A 16,369-nucleotide genomic window follows, 5' to 3' on the forward strand; every position below is an offset into this window, starting at 1 on the left:
AGGTAAGAACCCTAAATGATTCCTACTGCAGCACGAGAGATGCCCAGCATTGGGAGGGGACTGGTGCCCACCCAGCCACAGCCCTGAGCAGAGATGGGAACCTTTTGCCTCCCCTGAAAGCAGCCATAACTCATGGCTATTACACAGATTAAGAAATACTGATGTGTAAGCAATTAATATATTACACACCACACTAAAAGCAATTTTCAGCTCTGCCACTTCCCTTCCTCAGGCTCCAAGTGCCCTGTGATAGTTACAACAAACCAGAAAAAGAGACCAAGGAACAAAGCCTGGATTTTATTGTCGTTTTTGTTTAGAACTAAAATAGAGAATTGTGTATTCTCCATCCCTGGATGTGGAACAGCCTCATGGCACAACTGCTGCCTGCTTTGTGTTCCCTTCATATTGCTGCAATAAAGCCAAAGGCAATCCAGGGACAATCACCACAAACCTGACAGAAAACTCTGCACAGCACAGGAAACATCCACAGCCCAACTCCCCAAAGGCTGAACTGAAACAGAGCAAATGAAAGGAGTCAAGCAGACTCTGTATGTCTGTCTGTCTGTCCATGAGCACCCGGATTTGCTTCCCTGCATTCTCCCAGCCCCTGAACACCCTCTGTCAGGCACAAATCCCATCTTCAAGGACATGTCAAGCACCACCAGGACAATAATTGTTCTCCAGCAGCAGCAGCGTGGGGGCTTCTGGGTCTCATTTTTCAATGCAATATCCTGCCCTGATTGCAGGCTAATTCAGGAGTACACAGACAGCATTCCTAAGAAACTTTCAGAGAGACTACAGATTCATTTAAAATGAAGGCACTTTTCAAAATCACAATATCTTGGCCATTTCCACATTCTTTAATTTTTAAAATCCCCCAAGAACTAATCTACTTTCTGCGCAGGCAGCAAGTAGAGTTTTAAAATGAAATTTATTTTATGTGACAAAAAAATTGGAAGCATCTGATAGCAGTGTTTGGACTTGTTCCCCAAGAAATTCAAAGATGAGGGAAGTAGAGTAAATTGAAAAAACACACAAGGAAGATGCACTGTAAGTCAGCATCAATATCCAGGTCAGAAAGAAGTTCCTGTAAGTGAATTTCAAACTCTAAAAAGGCCAGGACTGGCACCTGCACAGCTGAAACAGAGCTACACAGATAATCCTCATGGAAACAAGGGAGACTGGAGCCCTGGCTTTGGAAGCCTCCAACTGTCTTGGCAGCACAATGCCCAAATCCCAACAACATCTGACTCTGCCACTGCAGAGGCTGGGCTGCCTTTCTTGCCTCAAGAACATCTACAAAGTGTTAGGAAGGTTTTTCCTGTTACCAGGGCATCCCTTCCATGGATACAACATATGAAGGAAATAATTACTATTTAAACGCATTTAATTAACAAATAGTATAATTAAAGAACAAATTTCCCTTTAATGATTAGAGGAAACTCTAGTGGTTAGGCTCAAGGAGGTATCAAAGGAGATATCTGAAAGCAAATTATTGAATTTTGCGTGTAGGAAATTCCTTTAAAATGTATTGACAGAATTTAATGCAAACCCACCACTGTGCAGGAGATCTCCAAGCTCTCCTCCCCGAGCTGCTGTGGAGCTCAGAGCACCACAAAGCTGCTCTTGTGCTCTGGCCTGGCCTGGTTCAGGTTTATTTGGATGAAGTCCACTGGCCTCAGCCCTTCCTTCTCCAGCTGCAGCCACTGCCCTGCTCACAGCAAACTCTGCAGGACTGCTTTGCACAATCATCACCTATTTCCTAGCAAGGGGGAAGAATTCCCCAGAGCAAATGTGTTCTAGGCACCCCTAGGGCTGACTCTGCAGCAATCTCACTTTTTATTCCACCCCTTTTCAGTCAGGGAGCTTGCACTGAGGGCAGTGGGAGCTCTGCACAAAGAGCAAGAACACAAAGTGCTGCTTGGGCTTAGCTGAAGAGCAAACCTGATGTTCATCCAAGCTCTCAGTTGTAAAAAGGCAAGCATTCAGCCATGACTGATTCAGGAACTAATTCAACATTAAATTGTGGCAGAATGAGGAAGCAAAGTGACAGCTGTTTAATTAAACTCTAAATCTGATTAGATGGTGTTATCAAGAGAAATCCATGGGAGCCTGAGGTCATGAGAATGGTCCAGTGTGCAGGCTGGAAATTCTGTGAGTGGAATCTCCCAGGATGATGTTAATTATGGCTCAGCATTCAGATCTGTCCCCCTCACAGCCACAGCACCTCAGCAGTGACAAACCTGTGGCACAGACCTGGAGGACTGACACAAAAATGCCAGTTATGCTTTGATAGGGAGAGTTGCTTGGAGGAGCTTGTGGGAAAGGGCAGCTGGGCACTGTTACCCTTAAAATGAACCCAGCAGTTGTCTCACAGAGCAGCACAGGGGCAGCAAGTGCTGGCTGCTGACAGGGCTGCAGTGGGGACAAAGCCCACCCAGGAGAGCTCCAGGAGCTGGGCTGTGCTCCCACCGAGGCTCCCATCCCTGGGGAGCACTGATGTGTGCCAGAGGAGATGGAGATGCGGGAGATGTGAAGCTGCGAACACCCAGGCAGCCCAGGAGGGGCACTGAGCTGTGCCTCAGCCCCAGAGCAGGCACAGAGCTGCTCTGCACTGCTCTGCACTGCTCTGCACTGCTCTGCAGGCAGCTGTGGGGCTGCTGGGTGAGCACAGTGGGTGTGGGTTCAGTCATTAATGCTCCTGAGATTACAGCTGATTAAGGAAACAACACTGCTAGGCAGCAGACTCTGCTGATCCCCATAATCCCACGATTAACAGTAAATTATACATTGTGCTTTCTGCCAGCTGGGCCCTCTGACACCCCCTCCACAGGCACTGGGTGCAGGAGGGGAAGGAATTCTGCTCTGGAAATTCTCAGCACAGCCTGCAGAAGAGCAGGGGCTCCTACAGACCAGGGGGTGGGATGGTTGGGGACCCCTGGGGCAGAGCCAGCCCCTGGCAGCAGTGGGGAAGGGCAGATTTTGTTGGTTGGATTTGGGGCTGCTCTTTCACTTGATTCAGTACCATTGGCCCACCACACCTCAATGCTGCTCTTCATTGATCACTTTCTAATACAAGGGCTGTCACTTCATGAGGGATACCAGCTGCAGGAGAAATGGGGAGATGCTGTCCAAGAGTGACACCAAAAGGGAACAGCCTGCTGCCTTAACAGCATCCTCAGCCCCCAAACGGGGAGAATCCAGGTTCTCCATGGCTGGAGCTTGAATCCAGGTTACTCCATGACTCTGAGGTCCACACAGCCATGGAAAATATCAGCTAAGGAACAAATGAACTGTGGAGAAAAATCAGGCCATTCCAAATCTACATAAGAAACAGACTTGTGAGTAGAAGTTGCCATTGCTGCAGTCTGTTCCTGACAAGGACAGGAGAACAAAGGAACTCAAAGCTTCCTTTGGATGGTGATTGCCCTGTGAGGAGTCTCCTCTCTGCTAAAGCTTTGCTCAACACAACACCACACAGGGCACAGGAATTAAGGGCAGCACCTGCCCCAAGAACAGGCACAGCCCAAACATCTGCCCTGGGCACACCCAGAGCTGGGGCTGGCACTGCTGCCCCTGCCATGCCCAGCATCTGCCTGAAGCCCCTGATCCTGGGATGGCTCTGGCTCTCCAGGAGCCCTGCACAGGGCCAGGGAGGCTCTGAGAAGGGTTTGGCTCATCCCCAGATCTACTCAGAGCACAAGGAGCCTCAGGTGTTCACCAGGTGTGCTGGGGATGAGCTGATTTGGGTGCTCTGTCCCAGGAAGTCTGGTTTGGGTGAGTTGGTTGATTTGGGTGCTCTGTTGCAGGAAGTCTGGTTTGGGTGATTTGGGTGCTCTGTCCCAGGAAGTCTGGATTGGTGATTTGGGTGCTCTGTCCCAGGAAGTCTGGTTTGGTTCATTTGGGTGCTCTGTCCCAGGAAGTCTGGTTTGGGTGAGTTGGTTGATTTGGGTGCTCTGTTCCAGAAGTCTCCCCACAGTCTCCAGGAGCCCTGCAGAGGGGCAGGGAGGGGATGGGGAGCAGGGACACCAGGCAGGATTCAGCCTCATCCTCCCCACTGCCCAGCAAGGTGACTCTGGCATTTAGAGCCCATCAGGGCTGGGGCCCCTCAGCAGCTCCTCCTGGGCTGGAGCCCTGCCAGGAACACAGGGGCAGCTTCCTGGGGCCAGGAGCAGAGAAAGCAGAGCTGGGGTGGGAATTCTGTGGGCCCTGCACAATCTTCCCTGCAGCTTTTGTGGACAGTGTAATTTATGATCAAGATCTAAGTGTCTCTTCAGAATGGGAACTCAGTGTTCTGCAAATGCAATGCCCTTTTCATCAAGGATCCTGTCTCTGCTTAGTCTCCACATTAAGATAAATCTTAATTACTGGCCCCCTACATTAGCAACAAACCATTCAGTTCTCTTCCCTGCTTGCACAGTTTTCAAATACCCTGCTAGTGGAATTTTGGAGTCCTGATAAATTACACTCTGCAGACAGAGAAGGGGGATGTAGAATACATTAAGAGACAGGGATGCAGAGAAATATCTCTGGATCCTAGGATGACTAATCCCCACTTTCCTTCAGTGAATCCATCCTGTTAGCATCCAGACATGCAGGAGGGAGCATCACCCATGATTACTTTGATTTAGCAGATGCAGACTGTGTTGCTAAATGTAATTCTATCATCTGTCACAAGTGAGCATCCCTTGCAAAGGAAGAAGGGACTGGAGCACCTGAATTGCTTGGTTCTGTCTGCAGGTGGTGCCAGGCAAGGCTGGCACTGCCCAGGTCACCCTGAACCAGGGACAGAGCTCTGGGCTCTGCCCACATCATTGTGACAGCAGGAGTTTTGTAATTGTGAACAAAAAGGTAAAATCATATCAGCATTCCATGTGAAAAGGCCATAAATGGCTCTGGCCAGCAGGGAAAGGAGCAATGGGCACACCCTGGGTTAGGAGCAGGAGGGGCCTTCCCAAAGGGACAAATCCTGAGAAATTCTGCTGTAAATTCTTCTGGGAATGCCCCTCCTGCAGAGGCGATGGGAAAGGAATCATCCTGGCAGACAGAGCAGCTTTCTGCCCCTGCTGAGGGGGGACCAGCAGCCCTTCTCTGACCTCCAGCTCCAGAGCCAGGTGCAATGAAGAACCTTAACAGCCAGCAGGTCCAGAGAGGCAGGAACACGGGACCCAGAACCACAGAAACTAGAACCACAGAAACCAGAACCACAGAGACACAGAACCACAGAGACACAGAAACCAGAACCACAGAACCCAGAACAACAGAGACACAGGACCCAGAACCACAGAAACCAGAACCACAGAGACACAGAACCCAGAACCACAGAGACACAGAACCCAGAACCACAGAATCCAGAGCCACAGAAACCAGAACCACAGAGACACAGAACCACAGAAACCAGAACAACAGAGACACAAAACCACAGAGACACAGAAACCAGAACCACAGAGACACAGAACCACAGAGACACAGAAACCAGAACCACAGAACCACAGAGACACAGAACCACAGAAACCAGAACCACAGAACCACAGAGACACAGAACCACAGAACCCAGAACAACAGAGACACAGAAACCAGAACCACAGAGACACAGAACCACAGAGACACAGAAACCAGAACCACAGAACCACAGAGACACAGAACCACAGAGACACAGAACCCAGAACTACAGAACCACAGAAGCCAGAACTACAGAACCACAAAAACCAGAACCACAGAACCCAGAACCACAGAACCACAGAGAAACAGAACCACAGAACCCAGAACCACAGAGACACAGAACCACAAAAACCAGAACCACAGAACCCAGAACTACAGAACCACAGAACAATGAACCCCAGAACCCAGAACCACAGAATCCAGAGCCACAGAACAACAGAACTACAGAACCCAGAACCACAATGCCTCTGAAGCTCCTGTCACTTCTTCTACTTCTGAACAACTGAGAATCAAATTCAGATTTCTTTAAACAAATTGGTTTCAGAAGTAAATATTTACTTCACTGTATTTGTTGTACTAACTTTATCATATGCAGTTCATAAAACCAATTCAAAACTTAATTTTGGAGCTGTATGAGTTTGCCACAGGCACTGAGACTAACCAGGAAATCTTATTTCCTCTCCCTTGTGAAATAAAGATCTAAGCACTTGCATTAATATTTCTACCAGTAAAGTTCCACTGCCTGAATGTGAATTTATTATTTCTCTAAAATCAGCCCCATCCTGGCTCCATGTGTCAGTGCTGAGCAGAGACTGAGGTGAGCACAGGGCACCCAGATCAGCTGATCCCCAGCACACCTGGCTGAGCACCTGAGCATTCTCTGCCTTGCTGGAGCTGTGGCACCAAATCCCACCAGGAACAGCTCAAATGTTAAATAATATTAAATAAAGGAATAAAATTAAATGTGGAAAACCCAAGTATTACACCAAAGCTGCTTTCTGTTGGCTGAACAGCCATGCCAGGATTCCGTGGCCAATCTGCATTTGCAAAGAAAGATGGCATTTCCTGCTGTGTGGAGGAAGAGTCTGGAACTGAAAAGGACTTCAAAGGAAACAATTCTGGAACCCATTAAAACTTAACAAAAACCTTTCAGGACAACTGCAGGAGACGGGAAACAGAATCCCACATTTCATCTTTCTGTAGGCACTTAAAATATAGAATAAGGACATCAAAGTGAGTGGAGAAGATGAGAAGCAGAATTCCTACATTTTATTTCTCCAAGCATATACCTCAACTAAAAAAAGAAAAAAACCCAGATTTTTTTAGAAGAGGGTTATTTGTAACACAGGAAACTACCTGCTCCTCTTTGTGCCATTTCAGTCCTCACTTTCAGTATTTAACTAAATTGACTCAGAAATGAAAGCACTAATATAGGAAACATTATCTAGAGAGAAAAAATTGTAGTTATGGCTGGAAATGTGAGTGATTACCTGAGATATTCCAACTCCAGCACCATAACTGGCTCTTTTTAGCACAGGAAATGGAGACAGATGAAAATGAGTGAAGTGACAGGTTAAAAGCCCTCATTCTGAGCCCAACACACTTGAGAACCACTGCTGCTGCTGCTGCTTCAGAGCACTGCTGCTCATGGATCCAAGTACACTTGCAGGTACTTCTGAGCACACTTACACTTGATAAAACAAGCAGTAAATTGTCCTAAGTTCTCTTGAAAACTTCTGGTTTTATGCAATGATGCAGCGCATAAATGATACACATTTAATTTCTGGCAGATGTATGAAAACACCTGCAATCTGTAGCCATACACTGAATTTTTTATCTGATGAGAACCCTCAGACAAGGGCTTGGGAAACGGAGTGGAGGGAAACACATGAAGAGCATGAACCTGAGGCTGTGAGGGTGATCTGAACTCTGTCACTGAGCTGAAGGAATTTTAAATGCTTCATGCACTTCAAGGATGAAGTCCCAAGGACAATTCCTTGTTTTAAAGAACTGGGGTGCTGCGTGATACAGGGATGGTTTTTATGGCTGCTCTGGAGGTTGTGAACTTGCTTTATTTGGGTAGATTAATATGCCATGGATTATTAATGAGCTGCTTTCTCCTTCTAATATGCAGAGCTCATGTCCTACAAGCTCCTGAATCCTCAGTTCTTGGCAATGCACTTGGCTGAAGTCTGGGGATGTCAGAGCCCTGCTCAAACCACAGTGGAAGAGAAGCAGGCAGCTTCTGCTTCAGTATTTCAATTTCATTTAGTCTGGTTTGAAATCAGGAAGAGGAATTTTCTGCTTGCTCTTTTCTTATTTTGGCTGTACAGTTTTAATTTTTGATAAGCAAAATCTGTAACAAAACCACCACAAACTCTTGAAAAAGTGGTCCTAAAAATGCAGAAAATAGTCATTATTATTTCCTATCCTTGCACCTAGATTATTTTTCCTCTTCAAATAGTTTATTGATTTCACTGACTTCACAGCAGCTCTACATAAACAAAGCACACAGAGGGCAGGAACAAGATTATTGCATTAATGGGAGCAGATACTGTACAGACATCAGAAACTCACTGTGGTTAAAAAGATGAGAGAGTGACACAGGAAAATTAAATTATTGATCAGACACATGTCTGATAGACTGGTGGGCCTTATAGAAACCAAACCTGGCATACATCTAGAAGGAGGAAAATTAAATATATACAGAATGTATAACCACAGATGCAATTATCTCCCCCTTCCTCAAGCAGAAACATTTTACCTGCAGGGGCTGCTTGTCCAGACCCTGCTGGAGGCTCCTGGCTGGAGAAGCATCCTTGAAAGGGGCTGCTCTGATCATTGTGTAAGTCAGGGATATGACAGACCAAGGCACCAAACCCATTTGTTTAAAGCACCATTTTCTCTGTTAGTGTAACCTGGAGCAATCCCAGTGACCATTAACTTTATCTGAGCATCTCACAGCAACTTCCAGCTCAAAGAGGCCTGAAAAAAGATCAGTGTGCTTGAGAGCTTGGCCTTTTTTCCCAGCTCTATTGGATGGCCTAATAAAAGACATCACCTCTAGTCACAAAGCTGGCTTCACTTATGGAATTACTCTGATTTTTACTCCTCAGGGCCAGAACTGCCCTGCCAGCGCTGGAGCAGGGGAGGCAGACCAGCATCCCTGTTCAAGCAGGGAATTTTCCTTCCCACAGAAGCAGCAGTACAGAATGATCCTGTCAGCCAAACCTTGCTCAGGAAATGCACGTCCATGTCCATTGTAAGGATGAGCCAACTGCAGTGGGCCTGAGCCACAGAGCCACAGAGCCCAGGGCAGACAGACACGGGGCTCCCACCCCGCCAGACAATTCCTATTTCTGCTGTCAGAGCTCCCAGGGCCTCATGAGCAGCCCATCCTTTGGATGAGGTAAGGGCAGCGAGGAGGAATGGCTGAGCCTGGAATTTATTTATTCCCACACCGGGCTGGTTCCTGCAGCTCCCAGGCATCCTTACAGCACATGCCTGGGGATACCTGTGCCAGCTGGCACTCCCAGCCCTGCTTTTCCACGCTTCCAACTGACTTCTTGTCCCAGCTCCAGAGAGAGGCTCCTCTGCTGGCCCCACCAAGCAGCAAACTGTGTAAAACTTCCCCAAAAAAGGCACAGAGGAGCCTGGACAAAGTGATGCCGAGGAGCCGGGGCTGAGACGGATGGCTTTGCTTTCTGCTGCTGACACCACCTGAGCAGCAGGAGGCTCCTGCCTTCTGTCAGCTCCCCAAAACCAGAGCTCAAGAGCACAGAGGTTACAGCAAGCCTGGCCCTCAGCCAGCCCAGGGCTGCTCCAGAACACAAGAGGAAGGGAATTCACCTTTAAATCACACAAAGGTGATTTCTGCCCGCACGCTCTTCCCCCGAGCTACGTCCTGGTAAAGTCTGGTTTATGCAAATGGAAATAAAAGTGTTGTGCCAGGGTAAAAAATGTCCACATTAAAGAAGGAAAGGAGCTGAAGTGGCTCTCCCTGGCATGGCACACCGAGAGTGCAGCTCAGTAATGAAGCTCAAGGCTTGAACTGCAAGCAGCAGTTTGGGGGTAGAAGGTGTAAATAAATGTGCAATTCTGCAGAGCCATGACTATGTGAGCACATTATGGGATGCACTAACACTCTGCTGTGCCTCTCAATACTGAATTTACAGGCTAATGCTTCCCTCTGTCATTTCCTCAAACTTCCCGGTGAACTTGAATTATTTTTACACTTATTTAGTTTAAGCAAAACACTCATTCCACAGCCTCCAAAGGACACAGAGCTCTGCTCCTGCAGGCCCTTGGGGAGCAGAGTACAGCACAGTCACTCCTCTGGCACTGACACTCAGCATTCAACAGTCACCTCCTGCAATTAATAAAACTGCACTGTTGCTATTTTTCACTAATAGAGGATTTCCAAAAGCAAATTACAGCCATAAATTACATCATTACAGCCTGCATTATTGTTCTGTGGGGTAACAAATCTTGCAGAAAGACAATCAGCTCTGCTAGAGGAAAAAAAAATACAGAGGACAAATCAGATGATTGGGACCTGATTAAAATTAATATCAGTGGTGGTTTTTTTTCCATTTGCCTGCTGAAATTCCCTCTCTCACCAGCGTGCTGGTGGTCATGCCACAGTGCTGGAGCATTCAATATTAGGCATGATTTGTTTCTGAGGGCAAAGTCCAGTGCTGGTGTGGATTCCCTCTGCAGTTTAACTGGGGTCTAAGACACCCCACAGCAATGGGGCCATAAGGGCTGGGCTGGGAATTCCCTCAGCACATGGGGTCACACAGACAGCTGGGGCATCTTTTACAGTGGTTTTTTTTTGGTGGTCCAAGCTTTGGTGAGGTTCTGGTACCCGTCTGGTTCTGGGGTTATGGGTGAATCCAATCCCATCCCCACTGCTCCCATCTCCAGCAGAGGAGAGCCAGCAGCACGGTGCCAGCTCTGTCCTCTGCACTGTGCTGAACCCTGCCCTGCCTCTCCTGGGCTTTATCTCCCTCAAGCAGAACCAGGGAGTTCGAAGTGCAGCTTCTGAGTGAATTCCATGACAAACATCCCCCAGTGATGAGCATCTGTCTGGATAATGAACTGTAAACTGAGAGCAGGGCAAGGCAAACACGCAGCCAGAGCAAATTGAAGGTGAAAAGCTCCTGGGTTTTTAAGGTGTGGGGGCAGTTCATTAAAACACTGAGCCTCATAAAATCATGGTGGTGCTTTAACCCCATGCTCCCTCATTACATCCCATTAGAGTAAGGCCCTTTCTGTTGTCTCCATCGTTTCACTGTCCAAGCTGGAACACCTCAGACCTCATCAACTGGAGTTGAGCCTAAACAATGCACAGTTCTGCTAAGCAAACATTTCACCTGCTGCTGAAGAGTGAGGCCTCCCCCAGAAACACCAGAACTCTCTTTACAGATCAAAATCACCAATGGAAGCTGCCAATGAAGAGAAATCCCTTCTGCTTTTGTGTATGGGTCACATCCATCCCACCTCAGCTCAGCTGGCTGAGACACTGCCCTGTCTGCAAACACACCTGGCCTGCCCTGGCAGCTCCTGCTCAGCTGCCACCTCTGGGAGGGACACATTGAGGAGCTGCAGACCATTTACCCTCCATGGAAAACCACAAAAAATACAATACAATACAATACAATACAATACAATACAATACAATACAATACAATACAATACAATAAAATAAAATAAAATAAAATAAAATAAAATAAAACTAAACTAAACTAAACTAAAATAAAATAAAATAAAATAAAATAAAATAAAATAAGTTTGCTGTCTGGAGTTAGTCTGGAGAGTAAATGTGTATTTACTAGTTAAGTCTACGCAATCACCTGTTAGCTACAGCTAATGAGAAAACTGAGTTTATGGAGAACTGGTGCATTAATTCTAGAGGAGAAGGCATCATCCAGCCATGGAGGCTGCTGAGCGCTGTTCCCTCTCCCAAACAAAGCCATGCCATGTTCTCCCAGCTCCCTGTCCTGCTCCCCAGCCCTGGCAGCAGCAGCTCTGTGCTGCAGGAGTGCAGCCAGACCAGCCCCAGCTGCAGAGCTGCCCATGGCTGAGCTCTGCAAAGCCTGAAAGGCTGCAGATGGATCACCAGTGAGGAACTGCCCTGCCTTCCAACTCCAGCTCTCTGCCAGCTGCAAACCTCTGCAAGCAGCAGCCTCGGGAGCTGCTCTGCTCCTGCTGGCAGCGCCCTCTGCCCTCCTGCATCTGCTCTGGGCTGGGCACAGTCCTGAGCAGCTTCAGCAGCAGGCCAGCCCTGGAGGGTCCTCCTGAGCACAGCTCACTCTGCTGGCTCTGCTGGCACGTGTGGCAGCTGGAATATTGCCTCTGTGCCTGCGTTCAACAACCCGAATTTTCATCAGCTGTCACTTCAAATAGTCACTGCTGCTTAAGATGTCTTCTTCTGGTGGGGCAGTACCACAAAGCTGAAGCAGCACTTAAAACAACCCCCAAAACACACCACAAGACAACACAGCCTTGAGACTTCACACATCACACAGTGCAGTGCCAGGAGCTGACACAAGTGTCCCCCTGCCAGCCCTGCTGTCCCTCCTTTCCCCCTCGGGGAGCTCAGCTTCTCTGAACCCTGACCCAAGCCCTGACTTGGATCAGCCTGGCTCATTTACAGAATTCTCCAGAGGTTCCTGACACTCCTCCTCCAGCACACCCAGCAGCCAATCATTTACTTTGTGTCTCCCTGTGCATTCTTGTTGTTCTGCAATTTTTTGTTTGCTTGGCAGGATTTGCCTCCTGTCAAGACTAAGGAGCATCTATTAAGCTTCATATTAACATTTCTCAGAGATCTTTAAAAACCTGAAAGTTAGCTGGCCCCACCTCTCCTCAGCATCTTAAAAATCCCAAAGTAATCCATCCCATAGCATTGTCAGACTGGGGGATGCTCAAGAGGAAATTGCACATACTCATAGAAAATGACATTCAGCTTGAACCAATGGAAATACTCATTGCAGCCAGCTGGGACAGCCTTATTGATCCATTCTCATTTCCTGCAAAAGGTAGGGCTGAATGGGACTGTAGAAAGCAGGAATGCAGTAAATGGAGGGAAGCAGAAGCTGGAGGCAAAGTGCAAGGGCTGTAGAAATGACCTCTGGGACTTCAAAAGGCAGCGTTAAATTGAGCCATTTTGGGTTCTTTATGCTGTCTGCACCTTCTGACCAATTTGAGATCAATGAACAACGGTTTGTCCATGTTTTGCTTTTGTTTCCTGATGGCAGGCAGCACAAAAAGCCAATTCTCCCCAGATAAGGTGAATCAATCTGCACTGCAGGTCCCTGTCCCTGCGTGACATTGGTGCTTTACATGAACAGGCAGGTCCAGAGTCCTCAGCTGATACCAACAATTTATGCACAGGTAATGCAGTCACATCCCCCTAATCCTGAAGGAAGCAGGGCTGCTCTCCTCTGAGCAGCCTGCACTGGGGGAGTGGGAGGCACAGGAGCATCTCTGTGTGTCCCTTCTCTCCAGGACACTGGAACTCTGCTCTTCCACTCTCACTCTCAAATCTCCTGACTTCAGGTTCTGCTCGGGGCTGCAGAGCTGATCCAAGCTGTCCCAGTCAGTACTATTAATAGAATAACTCCATTTTGCATAAAATAAATTTCCTTACGTCCCAGTATTTATTCCATGTGAGTCATAACCGAGTTATCTGAGACAATACCTGTCAGCTGAAAAGTCTGACACGTGGATGATCCGTTTGTTCATTTGTTTGTTTGTGATAAGCAAATTAGGAAATGGATTTTTCCTTCTGGAAAGCTCCTCTGTGCCTGTTGCCTCCACTTCACCAAAGACTGAAAGATGAACCAGAGTGAGAATTCTGCACTTGTGTGCCCTTGAACTAGATAGAGCTTTATGGTGTGAACTCACACACTGTGCAGGGATGAAAACTCTATTTATTCAGGTCCATATTTTAAAATGGTATTGCAGGGACTTCATTACAATGAAATACCTTAAAAAATCCTTACCTCAGGGAACAGCAGACATAAATGTGTATATAAAACAACAGTGCTTTGGGAGCTAAGGTTTTGATCACCTCTGTTTTAATGGAAAGCCAGTTAACAAGCACACATAAAACTGTCAAAAAGTGGTTTTGGCTGAGTCACAGCTCTGCAGTGGGTCCAGCCCCTGCTCCTGCAGCAGGAGCGCCAACACTGTGAGTTCAGAATGCACAGAAACACAAACCAAGCACAACTGAGCAAAGAGCACACGAGGAACTACAGTGCCTGATGAGCAGCTGAGAGTCCCAGCCTCACAGTGATGCTGGCACTGCCAGGTTCCTGTGGGTGCAAACTGGAAACTGGATCAAGCAGCAGCTCACAGGATGTTCTTTCACAGGGAAGGATTCAGTTTGCATCAGGGTGCATCAGTTCCCATCAGTTCCCATCAGCAGATGGATCTGCTGATTTACCCTACACTTGCTCCACTGATCCAAGCCCTACAAGGCCATTTTAAAATTTCAGGTTCAGTTCTTGCTGACAATGTCAATTCTTTAATCTCTTTCAGAATGCCATAGCAACAGTTGCACTAATCTTTTGAAGACCACTTGGTTTTCATCTTACAACTCTTTTTGTAATGTAATCAGGCACAGGGCAATAAAAGATACATGATATTCCTTGCTTCATAAGTTTGGAATGGCTCACAGGAGACGAGCTCCAGTCCATGGGTCAGAGCAGCCTTTATCTTTGTTCCACCCAAAGCAGGGAAAAGTTTGCTGAGAGACTTTCCAGGGTGTCCCTCAGGGCAGGGCAGGGACCTGAGCAGCCCCCACAGCTGGGACACTGCAGTGTCCTTGGGCAGCTCCTTTTCCTGCTCACTTTTAAAGATGTGCAGAGACAGCTTTGGCTTTGCATGTTTGCAGTTCTACCCTGGAACGCTCCATGCTTAAAATCAACAAAATCTCCTTTCCCCCAGAGGATTACAAACCCCACTTGCTGCTCAACACTGCGATCTCATTTGTGGACACAGCCCCGTGCTGCTGCTCTGCTGGGCAGGCAGATACAGACTGTGACCTGCCTCCCCAGCAGGGCCAGGGTCACCCTCTGTGCTCTCAGGGACTCCTGTTCCTGAGCAGGAGAGCTGCCAGCTCATCAGCTCAGCGGGAGATTAATGCCTGCACGAAGGAAGCACCCTGGCTGGATGTGCAGGGTTAGCTGAGACAGAAGTGAAAATTCCCTTTATCTACCAGCATCCTGCTAGTAAAGCCAATTGTGCTCTGGTGCTCCATCCAGCTGCATTCTGTTAACACAGTGTATTTTGGCTCTGGCTAAGTGTTATCACAAGGCACAGCAATGAGATAAACACAAGAAAGCTTTGTGAAGAGAAAGGTTTAATGATTTCATTGTTTGAACCCTCTGTTTGAACCCACAGTGCCTACTGGCAATCTGCTGGGAATAAAGGATCTTGCCTTACATGATTTATAAAACACTAAACTCATCCTTTTAGACCTCAGTTCTTACAGGAACCCTCGCAGGCAGATGAATTTTAATGCAGGATAGACACAAGTCTGCAAGAACCCTGAATGCAAGTGCAGAGGCATCACACCCTGACAGGAGATATCAGAACCTCCATTCCCTCAGATATGGAACACAGAGAAGAAGCTGATGAATTCTTTCATGAAAAGAGCAAGAAGACACAAAGTCTGCCAGAAGACACATGCCTGTTGTTTGGCAGTGGAAGGCATCTATCTCAAAATAAAATCTGACCACAAAAATTCTGCTTCGTGCAGGTTCTCCAGTCCTTAGAGGACAGATGCTCCAATAAATATTCCCTGTTCAAGCTGACAGGTAATGAGGACAATTATTTCCCCCTCAGATCTGGAATGCAGTGCAGGCTTTCTGCTGACTTGACAGACTGTGGATCAGGAAATTGCTGGCCATGACCTCATTTGATATGAGCAGCAGTTTCACTCTTCAAAGGGGAAGAATATATTGAAGATTGGGACTTCCAGGAAATAATACTCATCTAATTATCTGCTGAACACTGTTCAAAGAAAAGACTGCCAAAATTTTGCCACCAAGATGATGCACTGGAGGGACAACACTCACAAGAAGCATAGAGCAATGTCCAACTCTTCTTCCAAATCCTGACCAACAGAAAATAAAATGCCTGACTAACAACAGCACAGCTGAAATGCTGGAGAATCCAGTGAAATTCCTTGTTTTCCAAAAACACTGAGCAAAGAGAGCAGATTTTAACCCAACCCATTTAGTCACAGGAAAGTCTGCACTTCATGATTCTTAAATGTATTATTGAGGCTATTATTGTTTTCTATTTTTGACCTCAAACCAGAAGTTCTTACACTATTAGGTCATGAAGCAGAAGAATCAGTATCAGCCTCAGCCTACCAAGGACCAAGCAACCTGGCCTTCAGCAGAAGGTCCTTGAGGCCCTCTGGAGTTGCAAGTTCAAGGCAATCAGCAGCAGGAAGAAAAATCTACTGGGTTTTGTGGGAAAAGCCAAGAAATTGAGGGTTTAAACATGAGGGAGATGGTTGAAGAGGCAGCACCCCTTCCTCTGAGCATCCTGTCCTTCTGAGCATCCCTTCCCTCTCAGCATCCCTTCCTTCTGAGCATCCCTTCCTTCTGAACATCCTATCCTTCCTCTGAGCATCCCTTCCTCTGAGCACCCCTTCCTCTGAGCATCCCTTCCCTCTCAGCATCCCTTCCTTCTGAACATCCTATCCTTCCTCTGAGCATCCCTTCCCTCTCAGCACCCCTTCCCTCTGAGCATCCCTTCCCTCTCAGCATCCCTTCCCTCTCAGCATCCCTTCCCTCTCAGCATCCCTTCCCTCTGAGCATCCCTTCCCTCTCAGCATCCCTTCCCTCTCAGCATCCCTTCCTCTGAGCATCCCTTCCCTCTGAGCACCCCTTCCCTCTGAGCATCC

At 47.4% G+C, this 16,369-nt stretch overlaps 1 protein-coding gene across 1 annotated transcript in view; it reads right to left on the minus strand.

The window, feature by feature from the left end:
* Positions 1-16,369, minus strand: part of TMEM132C (transmembrane protein 132C) — a 171,425-nt gene that overhangs the window by 22,511 nt on the left and 132,545 nt on the right.

This window comes from Molothrus ater, chromosome 18 (genome assembly GCF_012460135.2).
Source record: "Molothrus ater isolate BHLD 08-10-18 breed brown headed cowbird chromosome 18, BPBGC_Mater_1.1, whole genome shotgun sequence".
In the NCBI taxonomy this organism is placed as follows: domain Eukaryota; kingdom Metazoa; phylum Chordata; class Aves; order Passeriformes; family Icteridae; genus Molothrus; species Molothrus ater.